The following is a 24488-nucleotide window of genomic DNA, read 5'->3' on the forward strand; positions in this document are numbered from 1 at the left end:
CTCCGTTAAATTTGGCCAAAATCCTCACACCTTTTTTTGGGGGGAGGGAGGGGGAGAGGCGATCCATCTTGATATTTATATGTATTCACAGAAAAAATTATTAGCTACCTATAATTAGTCGTGAAGCTAATATTGACCTCCCCGAATCAAATTACACCACCTCGGGTCATTTTACGGAGCCTCCAGTGCGATTTTCGATTTTTCCAGAAGCCATGGCCGAACGAATTTTTAATAGGTTATAGCCTTATAGGTTAAAAGAACGAACTCAAGAATAGTCGAGTAACTCGATTTAAAGCTGCCTCGTCATTTTCCCCGCCTTCTGGAGGAGCTCAAAAACTGTGGAGAAATCGAAAATTGCGCTGGAGGCTCCAGAATAATCGGAAATTATGAAATTGGGCTTGGAGGAGTTGATATTGATTTTAAGATTAATTTTCCATCATTTTTACTGAATAATTTTTTTTTTTTCAAAAAAATCATAAATCGCCAAAAATAGTCAAATTTTGGGTTTTCAAAAATTTGTCAAAATCGAAAAATAATTTTTTTGGTAGTTAGATTTTTGGTTCAAACAATGCTCTTTCCGCTCCCTTCTCAGCCTATAACTTGTATTTTCTTCACTTTCCATGAAACTTGCTCACTGCTTAGTTTGGAAATTGAAGGGATCATGATAAAAAATTTCAAAATGAGCGATATCGTTCATTTTCTATTAATCGCAAAAAATTTATGCCAGAAAAATTGCATCACCAAAAGTTTTTTAATTTCTGTATTTTCATTCATAAACAAGTACAAAATTTTGCCTTCTATGTACCTATCTTTCCTTTGAATGTGAAAAATTGAAAATTCAAAAGAATTAAATTTTAAAATTTTCATTCAGGTTGTTTTTTTTCGGCACAAACACAATCAGAAATCCTGAAATTTTTTTCTCATCTCGAGACTTCACCAAAATTTCATTGAATTTTCAATTCAAAGTAATGCTACACTTTATGATATTTGGCTAGATTAAGAAAGTAATAAGTACAATAAACAATTCAGTAATTTTTTCAATTTCTCAATAGTTACGTATACGTAGGTTCTTGAAAATACGAATTTCAAGTCAAACTGAACGTAGAAAACGGGAATTTTTTTAAAAACCGTTATCAATTCGAACCGAGCATTTTTTTATGACGCCCGTTTTCTTCGAGGTTTATCAGAAAGTTTTCAATGTTTTTTGCAAAATATATGGAAAATAAAAGCACGAAATAATGTTTTCAAAACGCGCACTCATATTATCACAAACACAGCCAAATTTTTGAAAAACGAAAAAAAAGGTGATTTATAGGACAGAAAAAATGAAAAAGCCCCATGAAACGGTTTCATTTTGATAAGAATATATTTCCTTTTCGTGTACTTTTCAAAAAAATATTGATTATTTGCTTTCATTTTTGATATTTTCACTGAATAACAACTATTCTAATGACTTTAGAACCTGTAAAAACCACGGTTACCTAGTTCAAATAAAATAGGTATTGAGGTGTTTCTTTTCGTAAAAAAAAAAAAAAAAAAAAAAACTAGTAATTCTCAAAAATACTCGTTTAAATTGAATACGAACGACTTTCAAAACTCGAAAAAATACGTACCTATCTAAGCATAGGAAAGAGTTTTTCTTTCTTACACAAGTCACTGCAATAAAACCGTAGATGAAATTTTCTTCGAGAAAAAAAAGCACATGTTTAAAACCGAAATTCGTCGACGATGATAAAAATACAGTTGTACCTAAGTACGAGTATAATTTAAAATTCAAATGAAAAGAATAAATACCACTATTTTAACTCGTTTATAGATAGTCAAGTTCACAGGTACAATGATGTTGGAAATTTCAAAATTATCTTCGCTATTTCAAGGTCTATCTACAGCCAAAGATCTGTACAATAGTTGATCGGCACACAACAGATGAACTCGCAACCACAGGTCAAACCTTTACAACATCCCCCAAAAAAACAAGTGACATATTCGAACCGTTATAAATAACACGGCCTTTTACAGTTAAAATTTACATTAGCATTAAAAAGAGAAACCATCTACGTAAAAAGGCCCTAGACGCAGACTGTCTGCTGTACCGTTTGTTATATACAGTAAATCTGCCAAAAAAAGTCAAAGACACGAACTTCATAGAGGAGTAAATACTAAATAGGTCCAGTCGAAATTCAATAACAAAGGTTAGCAAAAAGACTTTCTTGCAAAAATGTACTTAAATTTACAACCGCGGGGTAAAAAAAAAGGTCTTACTTAAGAAGCCGCCAAAATGGATTGATGATGTCTATACTATTAAGACATGCGTACGAGTACGTTCTTTTGATAATAGAACACTGTTGAGACTCGACCACGCTTTTTATTCGGTTTAAAAAAAAATGCCGCTATGTGGTTAGTTTTTTGTGCGATGAGGTTTAGGTATCTGTCGCGATTCGTCTTTTGTCAATGCTTTGTAGGAACATCCGTAGAAAAAAAAATCGTCCATGCTTCACCCTCGTACATGTATATTTGAATAAACATTAAGAAAGTCTACCATTTTACGACTCTATAAGATAGTATAGGTACAATAAAATCTTGGTTTGTAAAGAAAAAATAAAAGATTTTGAAAGAACTATAGCTTTCTCTTTTTTTTTCGTATGAGTCCGTTATTTGATTTTGTTTTTGAATAAAATCTTAAATAAGTCGTAAATTTTGACTCGGATGTGAATAGGGTGTCGGTACTTTGAAAGTATAATGGTTGCATTTTTATGCACGAATGGTATCTAAGTACTTAAGGATATTGAATTAGGACAACGGGCTTAGGTTTGCTTTGAAGAAATTGTCATTCTTGTCATCTAGTTCGAAGGATGGCGGAAACTTCCTCGCCACAATAAGATTAGGGTTTTTTTGTTGCAATTTTCTGGTCATTTTCGTGCATACTTCGCGTAAATTAATCATTAATCAAACTTCACAAGGTATTATTAAATTAGTTTTCCTCTCATAACTTATTTTTCAAATGATAGAAAAAAATAAAAATCAATTTCCAAAAGTAAAATAAAATAAATTTACCGGTAAACAGGTTGAAAATGGACTATCTAATAACAATTCTTCGATTCTTTGCTCTAAACGATATCTTCCATTCCATCAATGTTTCTTCAACACGAATGAAAACAAATAACCTATAACATATTCAAAAAAATAATAAATAAATACCCAACACTATGTACATCATTATTGAAAACAAATGGTTTCCACCCCTCCCAATATCGTTCCTATTCCTTCACGTTCAGTCAACTAACGGTCTAACCGCAGCGCATTTTGTCGCGCCTTCTAAAACATGATACAGCAACTTCGATAGCACAAATGCAAATATTTAGTATAAATTAAAAAAATCATCTAAAATATGCAGGTGCTGGTGAAAAACTTCGTTTAGAAAAATAGAGAAAAATATCGTCGTTTTCACAACCTCCCTCCTCCAAAAAAATCATTCCTCAACAAAAAAAATCTCATGCTTACAAAATATCGATTCAAGTTGAACTGTCCAAGCTTATTTGCTAAAAAATATTATCTCAAACAAAGACCAGTCACTTAAGAGATTGATCCAAAAAAAAATCCCAACAGAAGAGAATTTCTTGTAAAATGTAGGGAATACTACCTTGAGAAATGTACTACAAGTCCTCACCCCCAATCCCAAACAATCAGCACCAAAAATAGGTTTTTCGAGGATTTCTCAAAAAATATGGCTCCTACGAGAAAACAGTTACCTATGAACAAAATTGCTCCACATACAATTTTCAATAAAAAGGGGTTTCATCACTTTACATATTTGATGAATTGTTACGCAGATAAAACGTCCTTAAATGTTGAGGATAATTCAGTTCGGATGAAAAAGACAATTTTGAGGACAAGGAGAGCTAAATCCGTACTTAGGGTGTTGAAATACTCCTACTGATACACCTTTCACAGGCATCGTAGCGGAATTTTGCGAAAAAACAGGAATTTAATCATTAATGGACATATTCTGAGCCATAAAAAACATTTTTTTAAGAATTAGGAGAAGCTTTGAAAAATGTACTCCATTTTGAAAACTAAATTGATCAAATGTTTGCCCTTCACTACAAATTACTCATTATGTATGCTTTTTTTTGATCACAGGAAACTAAAAAAAAAGTTCTACAGGCACTGCTTTCAAAAATTACAAATTCGAATTATCCGTATTGTATGTAGTATTTGAACCTAAGCTATATTGACCCACAAAAATACGGCCAACAAAACCCACAACTCATGTTCACGGCTCAACTCGTTTGTAGAAAACTTGCCTATTTATGTAATAATAGATTTTTTACGCTCGTTCTTCAATTTTTTATATTTTACAATGTTCAAAGTTATGTTAAGTACATATGTATATCAATGATTTGCGATACGGCTGATCGAAAAACATTTTTAAAAACGTTGTCAACGTTTTAAAATTTTTGGAGCATCGAAATATGTTATCTGTTTCGTTGCTTTAAAACTCGATTTACAAGTTCGTTTTCGAAATCAACAAGTAGGTAGGTAGTTGGTACATAATAAGCTGTTCTAAAACATCGAGCCATATTTTTGGAATCCCAATTTTCAAAAAGAGTAATTTTAAAAGGGTGCAATTTATCGTTACTTTAAAAAAGGGGGTTAGCACGATAACAGTAGGGGGTTATCACGATAAATAGGTATTCACGATGAAAAAGAGGATTGCATGATAAAAAAGTGTATTTCACAATAAAAAAATGTATTGCACGATTTCTTAAAAAACGAACGATAAATTAGGTGGTATCCACGATATATATGATAGTAAGAACAATAAAAAATAAACAATTTCCACGAGAAGTTTTTGACAGAATGAACGATAAATAAGTGATATCCACGATAAATAAGGTTAAATGAACGACAAAAAGTATAAGATTTTTGCGAATGAATAAAAAATGAAGTGTTCTAGTAGGTATCTATTTCAATAAAGCTTTACGAGATAACGCCGGACAACCTCGCTTAAGTTTTTGACCCAATGGGATGGATTTTGCTGCCAAAAGGGAGAGTTAAAATTCGGTAAATTTTCACCTGAGCCTAATACTTTTTCTCGAAATGTCCCGATTTTCTCCTAATTGGACTTGGAAAAATCACTGATTTTCAATGAAATTATGAAAAATTCTATTTTTTTTACCTATTTGATTGCCTTTGCACCCCTCTTCTGAGGCCCCGTTTGGGTTTGGAACCAAAATAACGTCAAAAATGAATTCTGGAGCCCAAAAAACGTACATATTGGTACCCCGCCACTCGACTTTTCCAAAATATTTACCCCTTTGCACTCTCCTCCTGAGGGCTCCATTTGAGGTTCGAACCAAAATAACGACAAAAATGAATTCAGCGCCTCAAAACACCTGTGTATCAAAAAGATTTACGTCCAAATTTGCATTCATTTCTCAAATATGATTTTTGACACCCTAAAACATGAATCTGTTCCACTGTGTGCCAGCGTTTTCTTTTGTCAATGAAAGATATCGTGCTAATCAATGAAAAATATCGTGTTGATCAATGAAAATTATCGGGCTAACAACCTTTTCCATTGGTTGAAAAATGCTGTGCATACCACCTAAACTACCGTTACTAAGCCACGTTTTATCGTTCAAATGGTTATCGTGCTAACCACCTTTTTTATCGTTCGATTATATATTTCCCATTTTAAAACGTCAACATTTGATGGGGAAATAATTCACACAATCTATCGATAGTTACCTATGTAGATATTGTAAGCATAATGGCATTTATGCTTCTTGCCGAGTGATATATTCTCAAAAAAAGTCTTGCGTTTTAAAGCTAAATTTTTCAACATCAAATCAGCATTAAAATCGACATCGAGAATGACACTAAAATTGTATATTCCGTATTACAATTTTTCCAGTCATCAGCCCGATCAAAAACCATACTGGAATAGAACCGGAGCAGTGAACCAAAAACCGAAACGGAAAAAAATTTCTGCTCCGAACCAGACCGTAATCAGAACTAAAAAATTTTTGATGGAACAAAAACCGCAACTAAAAAAAATTTCGGTCCTTTTTTTCACTCCAACCAACAATTTTTTTCAGCAAATTATTTCTTAATTACCCCTCATTTCTTGCTTGTAGGCCTGCTACGTTATTGAATTTTCAATTTTTTGATAAGCAGGAGCGAAATTGGAGTGTGGAACAAATTAATTTCAAAATATGCAACAGGAATCTAACCAAGAGCGACATTTTTTGCTCCGAAACAATGCTTTCTGCTTGGCATCAAAAGCATTTTTCTGTATTTTTTGGTTTTTAACGGTAGGTTCTGATCTACCTACTCAGCACTGTTACAGTCAAAATACAAAAAACGCAGTCAGAGCAAAACCCGGAACGAAAACCGGAGCAGAATAGAAATTTTTAGTGCTTTATAGGAGTGGAGCAAAATCAGAACCATTATTTTTTTCATGAGCAGAGTAAAACATGAGCGAAGAACGAATGAATTTTGGAAGCCGGAGCCGCGCCGGAGCTAAAACAGGAGCTGAATTTATTCATGTGCTAAGCCATTAGTAATTTTTATGGCAAACATTTGAATAAAAAAAGTATCAATTGTTGCATCCAGCTCCATTCAAGCAATTTAAAAAGAATTTTATTTCCTTTCACAAAAAAAATATTTATATCTACCTATTAAATACCTGCGATAAGTTTTTTCAAAAAAAAAAAAAAAAAAAAAAAAAAACTAAACAGATATTATGTAATTTATTGGCTGCACAAAAATAGTTATGTACTCATAAATGCAGGTATTTATATACTAATTAGCATTGGCATAAGCTACTTATGTGTATTCATCTTAATCAATAAAATCTATAACTTTGCACAACTAAATCTGTCAGTATGATTAGGTATGTAATTATGTAGGTACGTATTTATTATTTAAAAACTAAATTTATGATGTCACGAAACGTGAGACATATTCACACGTACGTAACTATTGTTCAAGAACTGCCATCTCACTGAATTAGACTAATTACGAGCCCTCTGAAATGTATTAAATATTTTTTGATTATTTTCAAAAACTTTGAAATTTCATAACAAGATCCAATAAGTGGATGAATTAGATTAGTTAGAATTAGAAACTAAACACTATTCCTAACAAATGTATGTTTGTAATTTTTCTCCGTTTTCTGGGTGAAGTGAAACAGCTTTATCTGTGTACACAAAACTTCAAATGTTTGCCAAAAATCGAAAAATCAACTTGAGCAGCTAAAAATTGAGGAATGGAGTTTTTTGAGGTCCTCTTTCCACCAGTCCAAGTTTCATTCCAATCGGAAATCATTTTGTAGTGGTGGGGAGAGGGTTCCCTTGTTAGCTACTTACTTCAGTAACGGCATCAAAGGAGCAATAATTATGGCTCCAACAGCGGGTCTGAAGCCTACAGTATCTTTCCATTTGGTCCCAAGAGTTTTGATATAGGTTTCCCCAGACCCTTCTGCTCCAGCAAATTTCCAAGCACAGGATCCAGCAACGACAGCACAGGCTTCAGCAACTTCATTAAAACAAATATCACACGATCTAATCCTTGAAGTAAACCTTTTAGTAAGTCTTGCGCTTGAACTTGTACAACATTGATCCACAAAAGTGTGGCCAACAAAACCGAAAAAACTCGTAACTTATTCATACTTTTTAATTAGGAACTTAATTTGTGATGTCAATGCCCAACTCAAGTTTTCAAAAACGACTGTACTATTTTACAGAAAGCCTGCCCATTTATCTAATACAATGTACTTACGTATTCCTACATCATATCTTTAATTTTATGTACATTTTTCAAAGCTCAAAGTTATCAATACTTTGAGATAAGACTAATCGAAAGTTATTTTGAAAAACCACGCAAAAGTTATTCGGTACTCCAAAACGCGATTTTCAAGCTCGTTTTTATGACCTGAAGGCCAAAACAGTTTGAAGACATTTTATGATATTATATTTCAGCGATAGATATAATGCGCATTTAATATTTCTGAAGAAAAATACCTACCAAATTTAGTACCAAATTTAGTACTAAAATCTAAAAAGCAAAATTCGTACTTTTCCGAGCTTTTTTCGCACTTTTGAAGTAAAATTTCTCATCACGTCACCTCTATTCATAGCCCCCCCCCCCCCCCCCCAAAAAAAAACCATTGTCTTCAGGGTATGTAGGTACAGATTTTTAAAAATATTCTAAGACAACCAACTGCAGGCCGAGGGGAACGGAAATGGTAAGGAAATCTTGAGTAACGCCAATTTATCCCGCTGGGTGATCTTGGCAGCGCTGTACTTCAATTTTGCAGGCAACAGGGAAGAGGGAGGGTTGTGTAGTCCGCAAGGAACTCCTGGCTGCGCGCGCAGTCAGGAGTACCTTGCGGACTACACAACCCTCCCTCTTCCCTGTTGCCTGCAAAATTGAAGTACAGCGCTGCCAAGATCACCCAGCGGGATAAATTGGCGTTACTCAGGTTTTTTTGCCAAGATGGCTGCCAGTTGGTTGTCTTATATTCTAAATACTTGGCCATTTTTCTCTAGTTTTCCCCCTCTATTTAGGTACATAAAATTTCCCCTTTTCCCCTCCCTTTCTTACCAAAAGTGAAACCAAAGAAATGTTTTCGTGCATAATCATTTTAAAAATCCTCCTCCTCTTCCTCCTCCCATTCTAATGAAAAATTGCTCCTCAAGAATTCATAGCAGCTCTTGAAACACATGAAAAAAAATGCTTCAAAATTTCTATCAAAGTTCAAACTTTACTGTATTGTAAACATCATTATGACTTGATCAAATTTGCGTGGCAATGAAAAAACTAGGAGGGAGCATAGCAAATAGGGCCAAAAGAATAACTCGATAATCTGCGAGTGCAATTGGGGTAGTTAATATTTAAAAAATAATAGAAAATTTAGCCATACCGAGGTAAAAAGTTCAGTTTTTTTATCATCTAAACAAAACCAAATAAATATACTTAAGTTGATCATTTTTCAAAAATTCATCAACTTTTCCCATTGAATTTTTTTTAGTTTAGTAATTTACGAAGTGCACATTCGATTCAACAAAAATGTGATTTTATTTCTAACTTTCAAACATTGAAAAAGCACATGTGTTTGGCCTCAGTAAAACTAAGAATTTTTTCTGAGTTTATGTTATAAGAATATTCTGATTTTTTTTTCAATATTGACAATCAACCCACAAACATCGATAGTAAAATTGAGTTCTAAACAACTTTAACAATTTTTTAGATTCGGACTAAAATATAGATGCGACGAGAAGAAGGGAGAAGGACCAGATGGTGGAAACAGACAGAATCCATCATGAGAAAAATGTTAAAGGGATTTTGAGTCGTACAACCACCTGAAATATTTCTCATTTACCTGAAAAATATGTACGATTCAGAAAGTCTGCTCGACTGAGAAATCATACTTACGCCTAATTAATTATTCAACTCGAACTCGAAAATATAAAAATAAAAAAAAACCACTGCAAGGTTTTTAAAAATCAACGCTAATTTTTTTCAATATATAAACTTGAATGACATTTTTCATTTCGAAAATTGAAAATCATTACGTTTACGTACATATCATTACTTTTTTTCCAGCCTTTCAATCTTTATAATACTTCTGGTGCAAAATACATAGGTATAAAATTTAAAAAATTCAACTTCATTTTTCCCCCTTGAATTTGAAATGGACAATGAGAAGTATGAAGTGAGAAGCTGATTTTTTTATTTAAAGAAGAAATGCAACGACAACATCAACAACAAAAAAAAACAAAAATTACGATATTTTCATGTTGTAGCAATAGAAATTCAATTTTTTGAAGAAAACAAAGGCTTTCATCAGATGTTCAACATTAAAAATCAGCAGAATTCATTTAAAAAACTGCCACAGGCACGAATATTTAATTTACTCATTTTAGGTTTTTTAAAATTTATTTATTGAATTTTCTTAGCTGTGGAGAAAATTTGCAGAGGAGTCAATTCAATGCTCACACTGATTTCTTGTTTCATACTCCAGTAGATTTAGATTTTTTTACTTACGAAGTCACAATGTTTTTGTTTTGTTTTGTTTTTTAATTCATTCCTCAAATTTTCTGAGGTGTCATAATGAGTACCGAGTTGTCTCTTTAGTATTAATTGGTCTTAAAAATGTATAGGCCTGTTAAAATTCTGAGTTTGCGCCTTTTTAGTTTTTTCTGACATAGAACAGTGCTTTAAAAGCTTAAACCCGAGTTAGGCCTACTCGTCTTTATTCAAAGATGAGGATGGGATTTTCCTTTTTGAGCAGCTTTTGAGAGGCAAGAGGGGTTTTATAATATATTTCCCATTTAATTTCAGTAATTTCACTGCGAGAAAAAAAAATTAAAACTATCCAAAGAATAGGTAACCTCTATAGGTACTTTTTGTAATTCCCGTAAATACAAAGAAATAACCGAAACAATAACGATTCCGCCAAAGAGTCGAAAAGATTCGTTTCCACACGAACGAACGTTTCGTTCAGTACAGAACGATGATTTTCGACAACGAACTCATTGAGATTAATTTGCAATGGAATAATAATAGATAAAAAGTATATTTAATTAAAATCTGTCATGACAATTAATAATTTCATATCGAGTGCAAATTTTACTTAAAATTTATCATTATAAGAACGTGCAAACAATGTGAACGTTTCAAGCTTTCATTCATCAATCGACTGGTATGCAAATTCAAGTACTTTCTATAGTCCTCAATTCTACCTAATTTTTATTATCTATCTATAATCGATAACCTTAGAAACGAATGTGTAAATATTTCATATCGTATACCTTCCTCATATAACGCGAATTCCAATAATATTACTTTACTCGTTGCGTTCAATAATGGTGAAAATATTGCACAAATCGACATCATTGTTCCATCCATTACCAATAAGTAGTCAACCCCATATCATTCATTATACATATAGGTACATTGTATCATTTTCCCAATAATTATTCTATATTATCTGAAATAATCTAAATACGTAGAACAGATAAAGTATTCGAATTATGTGCTGATTTTTTTTAATCTTGTGTTTCATTTCTCTATGTGCAGATGTACACCAAGTCATCAATCCTTTCTCTTATGAATTGTGCCAAAGAACAAAGTAAAAATTGGACATTGAACAGGTAATTGAATCGATTTTATAGAAGGCAATTAAACGCCGCTGTTATTGTAATTAATGGTTGAATTTTTTTCTTTCCGCAGATTCAATTCCAACATCATACTGAAGCACCGTACTGAAACTGAAGCACAGTGTTTTGCAGTGTGTTGCCATATTCTTGCCTTCGTAATACTTACTCGTATATTCGGTTAGTATATTTACCCATCATCTTTTTCGATTTATAGAATACCTACCTATAGCTTGTTTACACGAGCTCTATACGTACATTTTATTACTCGGCTTCACATTGTTAGAAAATCAATCGTCATAGAACACGAGCGACGATTGTGTAATCGAAAATTGGACATTTCCGCGTTATTGTAAAGAGACGATTTTGCAAACCCCATCGCCTCTGCCTCGCTGCTGGGATGTAGAGTTTTTTTTTTCAGACGATGTGCTCTGTGCCATGTAAACAATAGGTTATAAAACTCGTTAGAATATAACGACATCCATACCATTATATTTGTAAACGTTCGCAGAGGCGACAATTTTTTGTTATCTACTCCCTTGTGCACCTAACTTAATCGTTTCATTGAAATAGTAAACGTCCCAAGATGCCGAGCATAGATTAAGTAGAATTTTATTCGCGATTGTGGTTACACAAATAAGTGTGTACAGCATCGTACGTGTTGTTAAACATTTACTCTACCATCCAAGGTCGTTGAAAATTATTTTTCGTCTAGTTTACATGGTACACTTATTATCGAAAAGGGAACCAGAAACCTTGAATTTTTTCTCAACGGAACGGGAAGCTTTCCGCCAGCTTTTCACGTGTTTCCATTCCACCATCGGTTCGAAATTCAACAATTTGTACCCTTCGTAGCTCGATCGAATAATATGAATTTTCACTGCAGAATACAGGTGTTTAAACACACCGCACGAAATGTGTGGTTCGAATTAAAACCGAAAAATTTAGGTGGTAATGACGATGAGTGGAATACCTATACGTTTGTGATTTATGGTTTTAAAACAAAAATCAAGTATTCGTTTACTATCGGTTTTGAAAAGTTCGGTCAGTGGTTTGTTTTATCTAAATCGTTTGAATATTTCCTGTTTCGGTCATTCGGTGTTTCCTATACACGTATTAAAGTAATCACTTGGGCGAGATACCCTCATTCATCTGTAGACCCAAGTATGTATGACTCGTCGATTCCCCAGGCGAATGATATGAAATCTACGTCACAATTACGTCAGTTTTGAGATTATCGTAATGTACTACATAGTATACAATAATTACTTTCAAATGGGAAATTTCAGAACAACACCATGCATTGTACACATTCACACTGCATTGGTCTCTAGGAACTCTGCAGGGACCTTTATATGATAAAAATAAAGGGTGGAATTTGTGTTTTGTGATCTACGAGTAGATTATTCTTTGCTAAAGTTGAATTGAATTTTAAATCCATGAAACACCACAATAAAACATTCCTTTTAAAAAAGGGTCGAAAAATAATGAGATAGTTTACATTGGGGAAAATTTTCATGCACAAGTATCTGTGTATAGTAATTTCAACATCGACGTCACGATTACGAAATTACCAACAATGATAAACATCGTCGTTTCGATTTCGCAAAATTAACTTCAAATCATTGACCCTGACGCGACGTTACATTTCGTTTCAAATTTGTTTGAAAAGTTCACGCGAAGATGCATCTCATCAGGGACCTTTGCTCTCCTCTTCCACTCTTTCTAATAATGGTCAATATTTCCTATCATTTCTACTGGATTTCGATAGGAAAATTTCATTAATCATTATTTTTCAAGAAACTCATATCGCTCGTAGAAATTTATTTGACCGCAGATACATTTTGTTGGAATAGATAATCGATTAAAGTCGACACTAATCGATGTTTGGAGTTGAATATTACAAACTCATTTCACGAATTGATTTAGCTATTTTGTTCCTTTATAATAACTATTGAAAAAAAGGGATATCTGACTTGAAATCTTGGTGTCATTCATGTCTCTTCCAGCCCACCCCACCCTCCTCAAATGAAACTTATCGATGATTTTTCGGGTCATTCACACTCTGAAATTTTGATCATATCATTTCTTCTTATTACTTACTTCACGAGGGGATAGGTTTCAGTACAATTTCAATCGAAATTATTTCTCATTCGATAATTTTTTTCAGTTTTAAGGAAACTAGTTTTCGAAAAAAAATCGTGTTCATTTCGAGGCCCCTGACTGGAGTGCCACAAAATCTCCCAACTACAGTGCAGGATTTTGCAGGACATGTTCAAAATTTTCGCAAGTTCTTGGCCTCATTGTTTCCTCGTACCTACCTCCTCCTCCCTCCCTTCGCACTAAGAAACGAAACCACAACATTTGAGAGTAGTTATGTACAACGTCAATTTCTCACACAGTAAAGTTCCTGAAAATGAAAACGACTCTCCGAACGTTTCAATAGTTTTCTTAGGACGAAACATGATTTCATGTTTTATTTTGAACAATAGATTTTTAAAAAAAAGAATTTTCGATGAAAAATGTCAAGATTTTAAAGCTTAATGTAGGATGTTTTTTTTAAACGATATTTCAATTGTCAGTACCATTTTTTCAAAGCAGGAATCTTTCATAACTTTTTGGACACACTGTTTTAATTTCAAAAAATGAAAATACAACCAAAATTTATCAAAGCTCATTCTTCGAGTCCTTTTATGGCTAAATCAGTCGAAACCTCTGAAATTCAGCGAAAAAGTTCACCAAAGCGAAATTAGCGACCAAATGGCTTAGAAATTACTCCAAAAATAATGATTTTGAATGAAAAAGAAATTTCAAAAAAATTGAGATTTTCCTTTACAATTAATTAGAATTGATTTCGATCGAAATCATCGAGCAAATTGAGTAACAAAAACAAAACGAAATCTAGTATCAGAAAATTATTCATTTCTCTCGATTTTCTCTATTACTCGTAGATCTTTATATTGCTTAAAAATGTGAAATTGATGATTCTCTTTGTACATCAATTTACCATTTTATGACATGTTAGTGAGCCCACAATCCATTCTAAAAGAACGTAGGAGGACAATATTCAGGATTTTAAATAAGTACATGCCCCACATATACTTACCTTTTGGTGGTATCGACTCTGGTAGATACAACGGTACAGTACCAGTATCAAACAAATTTTATGATTCCGGTTCTGTGTTCAAAATAATAGAAAATATCGTTTCGTACAGTCATCGAAATGGTTGGTTTCCATTTTTGCTAATCGAAGTAATAAACCTTAGTCCCTATAGGTTGTATCAATAACTCAAATTCCAAACAGAAATTTATTAATGCAATAAAAATATTGAAATTTTCCATTTTTTTTTCAAAGACCGAGTCACTGAGATGGCAGGATGGTACTAGTGGGTTAAATTCAAGAAATACCAATAAATTTGAACTCAGCGACCTCAAATTAGTAGAAATCGATGTGTCACATGATCTTTTTACAAATTTCAAAAAATTTTCTTAAATGTAGAGGAAGGAGCCTTATTTAAAAATCGATAGATTTTCGAACTAGGATGTTTTCGAAAAGTCTACAAACAACGTGCCATATTTTATTCAGCATGTTCAAGGACAATGGGGAGAGGGTGTGGGGGAAGGGTGTCAAAGACATCAGATCGAAAAAACAAGCGGATATTCGAACCCAGCGTCCTTGAAATAGTAAAAATCAATATGTCACCCATCGTTTCCAATTTTTTAAAATTTCGATCAAAATTCAGAACCCTTGTCCGCCTTCTAAAGATGTTGAGATCCTATTTCGAAATATTGTTTTTTAAAAACAGAATAAAAAAGAGTCTTCACTGTGATTTTTTTTAAATTTTCAAATCGTAGCTTTTAATTTTTTTCACTATTATAACTTCAAGCTTTTTCCTTAAAAGTTCAATTTGAAGCTTTCAAATTCTAATTACAGTACCTACTGATTTTATTACCTTTAAAACCTTGCAGACAGATTCGTTTCAAGTTCAACAAATCTTGAGATATGAGCCCTTAAAGTTAAGCAGCTATGCAAAAGGCATTACAAATGCGTAAAAATCACAAAAGCTCGGCTTCTTGTCCATTAGATCATCAAAGTGATCAAAAAGTTATTCTTTTGGCCAAAAAATTGATCAAATATTCTCAAAATTTAATGACAATTTGTCAAAAATGCAGGAATTATTACAAAAATTATTTTTGAAATTGACCTCCCAATTACTGAAAATTGCCATAAATTGCTAAAAATCAGCTTAATAAGGGCTTTTTAGTGGGGGAACGCAGGGGTCTAAATGTTCAAAAATATCGAAAAATTGTCATGAAAACTAAAAAAATGAAAGAATTAAAAAAAATGAAAAATAAATTTTTGGTAACTTTTTCAAAAAATTTTGAATTTTTTTTTTAGGTCAAAATTATCCAAAATAGGTATAAAATCTGTCCAGGTTGTCACATTGAAATTTTTGAATTATGGAACATTAATAATTATTACCTACTGAAGAGCAAAACAAAATGTGATCAAAATTTTTTAAACAATAAAAAAATAATTTAGGTATGTACTTTGATTTTTTTCTCAAAACACAGTGACGTGGGGGGGGGATATGAAAATTAGAGACTTGCAACTTCAATTTAGCGTCTACCCCCCTCCCAGGAAGGAAATACAAAAAAAGGATTAAGCATGATTAAATTAAGCAAAATGATGCGAAAATTGCTAGCAAAGTTGTTGAAATGCAATAACAATTGTTTAAATTGGCTGAAAATTGATAAAATATTGTAAAAAAAATTAAGCAAAATATCACGAAAATGCTGGGAAAAAATTGTGCAAAATTACGAATAATAGATCAAGTAAAGTATTAACAAAATTGATAGAATTTCAGTGATAATAGTTAGTGACAATTAACTCTGAAAAAAATCCTGACGTGATGACAATTTTAAATTATTTTTTCATTGATCAGTGCAAAGAATTCTATAAAAACCATCCATCAGAGTTGAATAAATTTTGAACCCTACGTGTCATTTTTTAAAAAGGCTGTTCAAAAGCGAAAATTTGGTCATCCAAAAGTCATCAAAACGTCATCCTTTTTAATTTTTTCGATTTAGTGGACACTTTATTACAACTTCTGAAACCTGAAAATCCAAAAATCCACTAGGGGCTATAAACCAACTTGAAATCATCATCAATCTAATTACTGGTAAATTACAGTAAATTTTTACAGAAAAAAGAAGTAAACTGTATAATTTAGACAGAGGTCAAATTTTGTTCTAATAATACTTGTTTTTAATTCTCCCAAGTATAACCTGAAAGTGGTCTATCTCAATGAGATCAAATTTTGAAATTCATCGCGGTCTCAATTTGGGCTAAAAGTTCGAAAAATTGATAATACATACAAAATTTAAGAGCTATTATTGGATATTCTCCCAGTTTTTATTGTCTCAGTCAAAGAAATTTTCCGCTTGTATGGGAAACCTCCCTTCGGTCTTCTGCTTTCTCTTCCTTTCTATTCCATTCCTTTTTCTGCCTTTAACCTTAAATCTCTGTTTTTCTCACCATTTTTCAACACGTAATCAACACAAAAATCAATTAAATTGCATCATTCATTATTCAGTTCACTGTTTTCTTCTTCACCTTCTCCTTCCTGCTCCCAGCCGTTCATTTTTCCGGTCTCATCATCCCCTCACTTCAGTCACTATTTCACTTCTAATCACATCTAAAAATCAAAACCCACTAAACCAAATAAACTGGCAAAAAGGTAGCAGCAAATTGTCGGCGAATGACACCACCATCTACGTACCTAAATACACTAATTCTCCTCGGTAGCACAGGTACCTTTTTACTCGCAGCTAATATTTACCCATCACGCGAATTCGACGAAACAACGCGCAAGAATAAATAAAATAAGACCGAACATTACGATACCTACGTGAGAAAAGCTTCGTAAATAAGGTTGGAAAAAATCTAAACTTTAACCAATTTACATACCACGAAGGTCATCAAGTACAAAAATACGATTTTCGTGATTAGTTATTTGGAAGACGAGAGAGACTCTATGTCTTTCTAATACAATCATTAGGTACCTTACACAATCAACTTGGACGTTGAATCGTCGAAGAGCAGCAAAAAAACAATACCACCAACTCCGGTAATCAACCCACCTTCCCAAAAACAAATTTTCTATTCCATCAAATTCCTCTTATAGGTTACACAGAGAAGAGAGGTGACTTATTAGATACTATTATTCTTCTCATATTATACCTACAACATGTTAGAATAAAAAAAATCCTCCAAAGAGGAATTCCCTCTCCCACCTGTTTTCTTCACGCGAATCCATATACCATGGTACCGGGCTTTTTTTTTCATTCTTCTATATCGACATGCCTTATGCCATTAGGTAACCCAACAACGTCACCAAGGCGGGTATTTCTAGCACAAATTTATGGTTATGAACGTCGTCGTCGTAGTGCAACACGCCATCAACTTTGAGGGGGCGGCGGTCGGTGGTCGGGCGATAATGAAAAATTGTGTAGGGAAGTTGAACTTGTCTGCAGTTTGAACCGAGCAATCGATAAGGAACTGTGCGATAATTTTACCTACATTGTATATTGTATTATAGCCTATAACCTTCTCGTTTGAAAAAAAAAATAATAATAAAGTTCCGACTCGTATCTATGTGTCTGTGTAAGTGTTTGCCAAGTTAACCGCGTGTTTTTATGGTGTATCTTCTTCTCGCACACACACGAGAATATAGGTACACCAAAAAATATAAATCATATTCATTGAGTAAAAATGTTTCCTTTTGTAATTCGCGTACTCGTATTTGAAATGTGTTACGATACGTTAGACGTAACTTACGACCTTTTTATTCGCGTATTGTTATCTATAAAATACCTATACACGTAAAATAGTACATCGAAAAATTCTCATACGTTAGAACGGTAAGTTAAAGAATCCTGCTAGTTGTCGTATTATTTACGCGCCAATTTATTATGTACACCGTCGAATATATAAAACCTCCGTCGCGTCGTAATTTTTCCTTTTATCAACGAGAAAAATGAAATAAACCGTTATATCGCGAAAGAATTTCCACACTCTTGAGACGATTTTCACGTTCGACCTTGTCACGTGCTTAGGTTAATGTTTTTTTTTAAATTTTAGTTTTTGATCGCGATTCGAATCGAAAACTTTTACCAATTGCGTATTGTACCAATATTTCGAAGGTGTTTTTTGTTTTCTTAACTTCGCGTCGACTACGAGGTCAGTAATCTCTGCTGCGTTAATTATTGTCGCGTTTTTTTATTCTTTTGTTTCGTTGAATTTTTTTTGTTTTTTTTTTTTTTGAAAAAAATTAACAGAATGACACGTTAATGCGAATCGTACGAGGTTTTAAATTATCTACGTGAGTCATAACACTCAACGTACGACGACCGGTAAAGTTTTCATTCATTTAAAATACTAGGTAGAGGTACTATGTAGATAGGACGTATGTCTACTCGTACTCTATGTAGTATGATTCGTAAATGATGACGCCATATCCCGCCCTACTTGCCCTCTCACTATACATCGTCTGCAATGGGCTAAGTAACAGTAATTAACGAAATAATGAAATTTTTAGGTATCTATATTATACCTGATACGAGGTTAAACGCGTAATAATTTGCTTTGTTGAAAATACCTTCCTTTTTTTTTTGGGTAGTTTCATTTTTTGTTTAAAGCGAACGAGTGACTATTTTATTTTTTGGACGAGTTTACCATAATCATCTACAATGAAGCTTGTACAGGTAAACAAAATTGTTATCGAGTTCTAATTACCTACCGACCGGCAGCAGAATGACGATGTTTTACCTTGGATTTGCAAAACAGAAATTCCCTTCATCGCCCACTACGCCTCTTCTCTTCTGTTCTTTCTATTTTGTGAGCTTTGAATGGATTTAAGCTTGGAAAAGTACAAACTATACGTGAGCTAGTTAAGAAATTAAGTTGGGGATTTTACCGCAAAGCAGCTTTTAAAGTTCGTTCGCGAAATTTAACCGGTGCTGGTAGGAGGAGGAGGAAGAGGATGGGAAGGAAAGTTTTGAATCGAGTAAAATACGTACCATACTATGATGAAAAGAGTTGGTTTTGTTAATTTTATTTTTTAGTGGTGGAAAAGTTTATTTGCGAAAAAAAAGGAAGAAGAAAGACGTAGGTTGAGTTAATTCTGTTCAACAACTTAATTTCGGCTGTTTTGATGCCTGAATGGATACGAGTGGAAAATTATAATTTTTAATAGGCCTTGAAGCCTTTTTTTGCACATTCGGGTGATACAATCACCACAAAATATATTTTCATGCTTCAAGAAATTCTTAAAGAATTTTTCTACAAAAAAAAAAAAAAAAAAAAAAAAAAAAACAGATGTTGAACAGTCCACCCTTAAAATTTCATAATGACATTTTTTTAATACGTATTCAATTGTTGAATCCAAATTTCAAAATTTTCACTACTACTATGTTGTTGGATGCCTTCCATTTTCAGTTGTAATTCGGAAAAATTGATGAAAAAATTGCCGACAAAAATCTGTAAAAAGGTTCCCAACATTGGGTCTTGAAAATTTTGATCATTTGTTTTAACCTCGAAACAATTCCTGAAAATCAAACATTTTTCGATTTGAAAGTTGAAACTTCGAAAAAATATTTTGAAAAGCCCAGTAAATTTCTTATATAGGAGAACGAGAGAGGAAAAGAGACGTTTTCAGTCTTCATTTTCTTCTCACAATGCAAAACTTTATAGAAAATATACATTTCATGCCAAAAAATTTACTCAACACCGAGACTTTTGAAAAAAAAAAGCTTTATCGATGAGTCGTACGTAATACAATATGAGTCGATAAATCAGGTGAAGAATCATCCAAAATCCAGAAATTGTCCTAACATCAGTTTTCCAGAAATATACTCGAAACATTTTTACTATTTATTACAGAATTGAAGACAGTGAGAAATGATTTTGTTCGAACGATTCTATCATGGGTATGTTATTTTCAATTCATGAGAAATTGCGATTGAATTATAACCCAAAGGAGGGAAGAGACGGGGGTACAAAACTGAAAACATAGAAAATAAATTCAATTCCGCAAATTTTGAAAACACTCAACAACAAGAATTTTATTTCTATAAACACAGTTTTTTATTCGAATTAAATCTCATCCTGTTTGGCTTCTTTTAGAAGAAAGCTCATTTTTCCAGATAAACGAACGTATTTATTAAAATATTTATGAACCATTGGGGGGGGGGGTGGGTCGAAAAAAGGTATTATAAAGAATTAGAGCGAAGGAAAATTTTCTAGGGAAGCGGAGGTGCAACCACCAAATATTTTTGAAGAATAATTCTTTGTACAGAAACAAATTGAGGGACGTGGAGGAGAGTATCGCTGAGCTTCGGATAGCCCAGCCCTATATTTTTCAAACATTTTGACCCATAAGTGTGAATTTTTCGCACTTATTCTACAAGTGCCAAATTTAATCCTCCCCCTCCATCCAAACAAAACCTTGGTCCGACTATTTTCTTTTTTTATGCTTCATTTTTTCCCACTTTATTCGTGCTTCAAACTGAGAGGAGAGAGGTTGTAGATGAAAATATGTTGTAAAAGCATACAATAGAGCATTTTATGGGGGGGGGGGGCAGTCTCTCCTAAGTCCAAAGGAAAGTTCGAAAGTATCGAAAAATTGCCATAAAAACTAAAAAAAAGACAAAATTTGAAAAAAATGAATAAATTTTGATACCCTTTTCAAAAAATTTTGATTTTTTTTTAGTTCAAAATATTAATCAAATACAAAATCTATCCAAGGTTGCCACATTGAAATTTTTGAATTATCAGAGTGTCTACTAAAATCAAAAAAGCGAATTTCTCGCCTTTTTCTTGCTTTTTTCTTGCTTCCAAAAATGAATTTTCTTACCCCCTTCATATTTACGCATCTAGATAATCTTCGCTAACCCCTGTAACCCCCCCCCCCAACAAAATTTCTCAAAAATTTATTCTTCAAAGCAGAGAAGTGAATTAATTTCTCAAATGAAAAAATAGTAATAAAAAAACGTGATAAAAACAGACCTTGAGGCATGTCTACTGAAGTGAATTCAATTCTACGAGTAAGTATGATGAAAACAGTAACAAAATGAAAAGTTGACTCGAATGCGGATCAAAGTCAGGTTATTTGGGGGAGGGGGTGTATGCTGTACATATGATGTCATTTTTCCAACAAAAAATTGTTATTTTTCCGACAAAAATCAAAATTTTAACGTGCTAAATACCAGTGACATATACAACAATTACAGGATCAAACCATAAAAGAGCTTATATTCTTATTTGTGATTGAGGGGAGAGCAAAATCAGAAATTTAGACACGAAAAATGGACATTTTAGGTAGTTTTCAGAAAACTCTTCACAATGAATGATCATTGTATTGGAATGAGGGTAAAATTACAGCTCGAGCGAAGCGAGAGCGAAAATTTGTTGAAAAAATTGGTGTAAAAAACGAAAAAACGACCATTTTGTATGATTTATTTTACATTTTCAGCGAAGCTCAATAATATCAACAACTTTGAAAAGTTAGTCGTTCTGTTCAGAAAATGAAAAATTTGCACTTTTCAAATGGTTTGGGTATTACCTGGAAATGAAAAATTTCCTATTTAATTTTTGAATTCTTGAAAATTTTGAAAATAGCATTTTGAATGGCCCGAGCGAAGCGAGGGCAAAATTTTTGGAAAATTTTTAATTCGAAAAGTAGAACATCATCAATTTTAACAAAATAAAAACTTAAAATTTTGGTGGGATAACTTCAATTTTTCAGAGATTTTTGATGTGAATTCTTGGAAATTTTCTTGCTTTTCGAAGGAATTTCTATACTATTTTCTAACTTTCTTGCCACCCATGCGAATTTCTCGCCTTTTTCTAACTTTCTTGCCTTTTTCTTGCCAGTAGACACCCTGATTATGGAACATTATTACTGGACGAGCAAAAAAAAGTGATCAAAAATTTTCATTTTAAAAAGATTCAAAATAACGTAATAAAATGTCTTATCTCACTTCGATTTTTTTCTCAAAACACAGTAGCGGGGGGGGTGAAAATTAGGGACTTTCAGCTTCAATTTAGCCCTTCCCTCACCCCTTCAAGGACATAAATACAAAAAAAGGCCTGGATTTTCGAATAAAACAGTTGAAAATGCATAAAAATTGTGTTGAAACTAGTCAAAACGACACAAAAATTCATAAAATTACCACACAGTTATTAAAATGACATGAAAACATAAAATAAATCGTTAAATTTGCCTATACTTAGTACATAGAAATCAAAATGACAAAAAACACACACACACGTAAAATTGGATGGAATTTTTTAAAAATTCTTGGAAATTGCATTATAATTATTGATAAAAATTTTTAAAAATGTAGAAATACATTTTAAGTAGATTAAAATACTTACTACCTATAATTTTTTTCAAAAATACCTAATATTAAAAAATTGAATTAAAATACCTAGCTCTATTATTAAAATTGTTCAAAATGAGAGGAAAGTGAATTTATACATTATTGCCATTAAAATCACTCAACAGTAAAAAGCGGTCACAAAAAATTTCAGACCCCAGTTTATATATGTCCTTAATTTTTTTTTTTTTTTTTTTTTTCATTTGAATCTGAACATCCGCTGTAGGCACCAGAACGGTTTGAAACTCTCATCAATCGACTAGAGAGGTCCAAAATGGGATACAATCCAAAAATGTAATTAGGTACTACAAGATTTCTCAAAATGTAAAAAAAAGTGGATCAAGTAAATATAAAAAATGATCAAAACGTGAAAGAGCCGATTAAATTACCACTAAAATATGGTCAAAATGTAAAAATGAAGCAGATTAAACTACCATCACAATTTTCAAAACGTAAAAAATGAAAGCAGATTAAATTATGATGACTGAAATTGTTCAAGTAGTATTAAAATTGAAAAATTGTGAAAAAATTGATTGGAATGTTTCAAAAATGGAGTCGACATGAAAATTGAATGAAATTTTGTAAAACTCGATCATTATAAACAGGGTGTCCACTCATTTCTGAAAATAATTTTCCCTGACTTTTCCAGGTTTTCCAGACCAATTTTCCCATTTTTTCAGACCATTTATTTTCATTTTCTATGTATGCTTACCCCACACTTTAATTAAATAGCTAAGCTTTGATTATCAACTTTTAAAATTAAAAATAAATAAATAAATAAATAAATAAAACATGCATCAATTTTGGCAAATTGATACAATATTCATATGAATGACTTATGAAAATTTTTCTTCTGTTTTTTGGATTTTTGAACGCCTGAAAATGTGAAATTTCTGTTTTTTAAAATGAGAAACAAATTAGCCCGAGCGAAGCGGGGGCTAGAACTTTTGAAAATTTTCATTTCGAGATGCCTAAAACCGAGGTTTTTTCAATGCAAAGAGTTTATTTTGTGGTTTCTTAAATTTTAATATTGGAATGATGTTTTTTTGAAAGAAGTTACTTTTGAAAAAGAAAAGAGAACAGCCTCGAGCGAAAACTTCTGAAAATTTGCATTTCGAGAGGCATAAAAACGAGGTTTTTTCATGTGAGGACAGGTAGTTTATTTTGCCTTTCAAAATTTCAGAATTTAAATGATATTTTTTTCGAAGGAAGTTGATCTTGACAAAGAAAACAGAACTGGCCCAAGCAGAACGAAAGCTCTTGTTTTGTATTTTGAGATGCATAAATCTTTTTTACAAAATTCCAGGGATTTTGCGTGAAAATGATGAAATTCCCTGACTTTTGCAAGCCGACCAAATTTCCTGACTTTTCCAGGTTTTCCAGGCTTGTGGACATCCTGTATAAAATATATATGACCAAATCATGAAAAAAAACATAGTTTCTATGAATGACATTTGACCAAATATTTTTTTCAATTTCGAATACTTGATTTACAAACAAATTTTAAAATTTGTTCTTTCACTTTTATTATACATTTCATTATGCAATACTCCTCGTATATTCAACTTCGAAGGTATTTTTTTCAAAACCTCCGTAACATCTACTACAGCAACTTTTAGAACCATTACAGAGCCTTTCATTGCTTTTTTTGATCACTTTCGCGTGATTTTCTAAACGTTTTAGCGATATTTTACGCAACTTTTCATCAACTTTGACATTACTTTAACGATAATCTTTCAAAACAAACCACCTACGTGAACCAAGAATCGATGGTGTTCGCAGTTATAACTCAAAGCAATAAGGCACTAAACGATAGACTTAATTACATTCATCAAATTAAATTAGAGTAGCTCAAATCGTGACGTAAAGACGATGAAGAAA

General features: G+C 32.6%; 1 protein-coding gene and 2 long non-coding RNA genes across 5 annotated transcripts in view; 1 reads left to right on the top strand and 2 right to left on the bottom strand.

The window, feature by feature from the left end:
- Positions 1–3303, bottom strand: part of LOC135844534 (uncharacterized) — a 51470-nt gene extending 48167 nt beyond the window's left edge. The window contains exon 1 of the long non-coding RNA XR_010558555.1: positions 3055–3303. This is a non-coding gene — a long non-coding RNA (uncharacterized LOC135844534). The remainder of the gene's footprint in view (positions 1–3054) is intronic.
- A 3435-nt stretch (positions 3304–6738) lies between these two features.
- LOC135844911 (uncharacterized) lies at positions 6739–8082 on the bottom strand. The gene is made up of 2 exons (XR_010558668.1): positions 7374–8082; positions 6739–7034 (listed from the first exon to the last, which is right to left on the bottom strand). It is a non-coding gene; the product is annotated as an uncharacterized LOC135844911 (long non-coding RNA).
- Positions 8083–10535: 2453 nt separating this feature from the next.
- The window catches only part of jvl (javelin-like), a 37604-nt gene continuing 23651 nt past the window's right edge, over positions 10536–24488 (top strand). Inside the window, exons 1-3 of one of the 3 annotated variants that reach the window (XM_065359945.1) lie at positions 10536–10711; positions 11089–11162; positions 11242–11345. The gene's annotated coding sequence lies outside the window, so the exon portion shown is untranslated. Of the gene's footprint in view, positions 10712–10815; positions 10961–11088; positions 11163–11241; positions 11346–17684; positions 18090–24488 lie in introns of those variants that run through there. The other 2 variants (XM_065359946.1, XM_065359947.1) reach the window with 2 other exon arrangements.

Source organism: Planococcus citri, chromosome 4 (genome assembly GCF_950023065.1).
Source record: "Planococcus citri chromosome 4, ihPlaCitr1.1, whole genome shotgun sequence".
In the NCBI taxonomy this organism is placed as follows: domain Eukaryota; kingdom Metazoa; phylum Arthropoda; class Insecta; order Hemiptera; family Pseudococcidae; genus Planococcus; species Planococcus citri.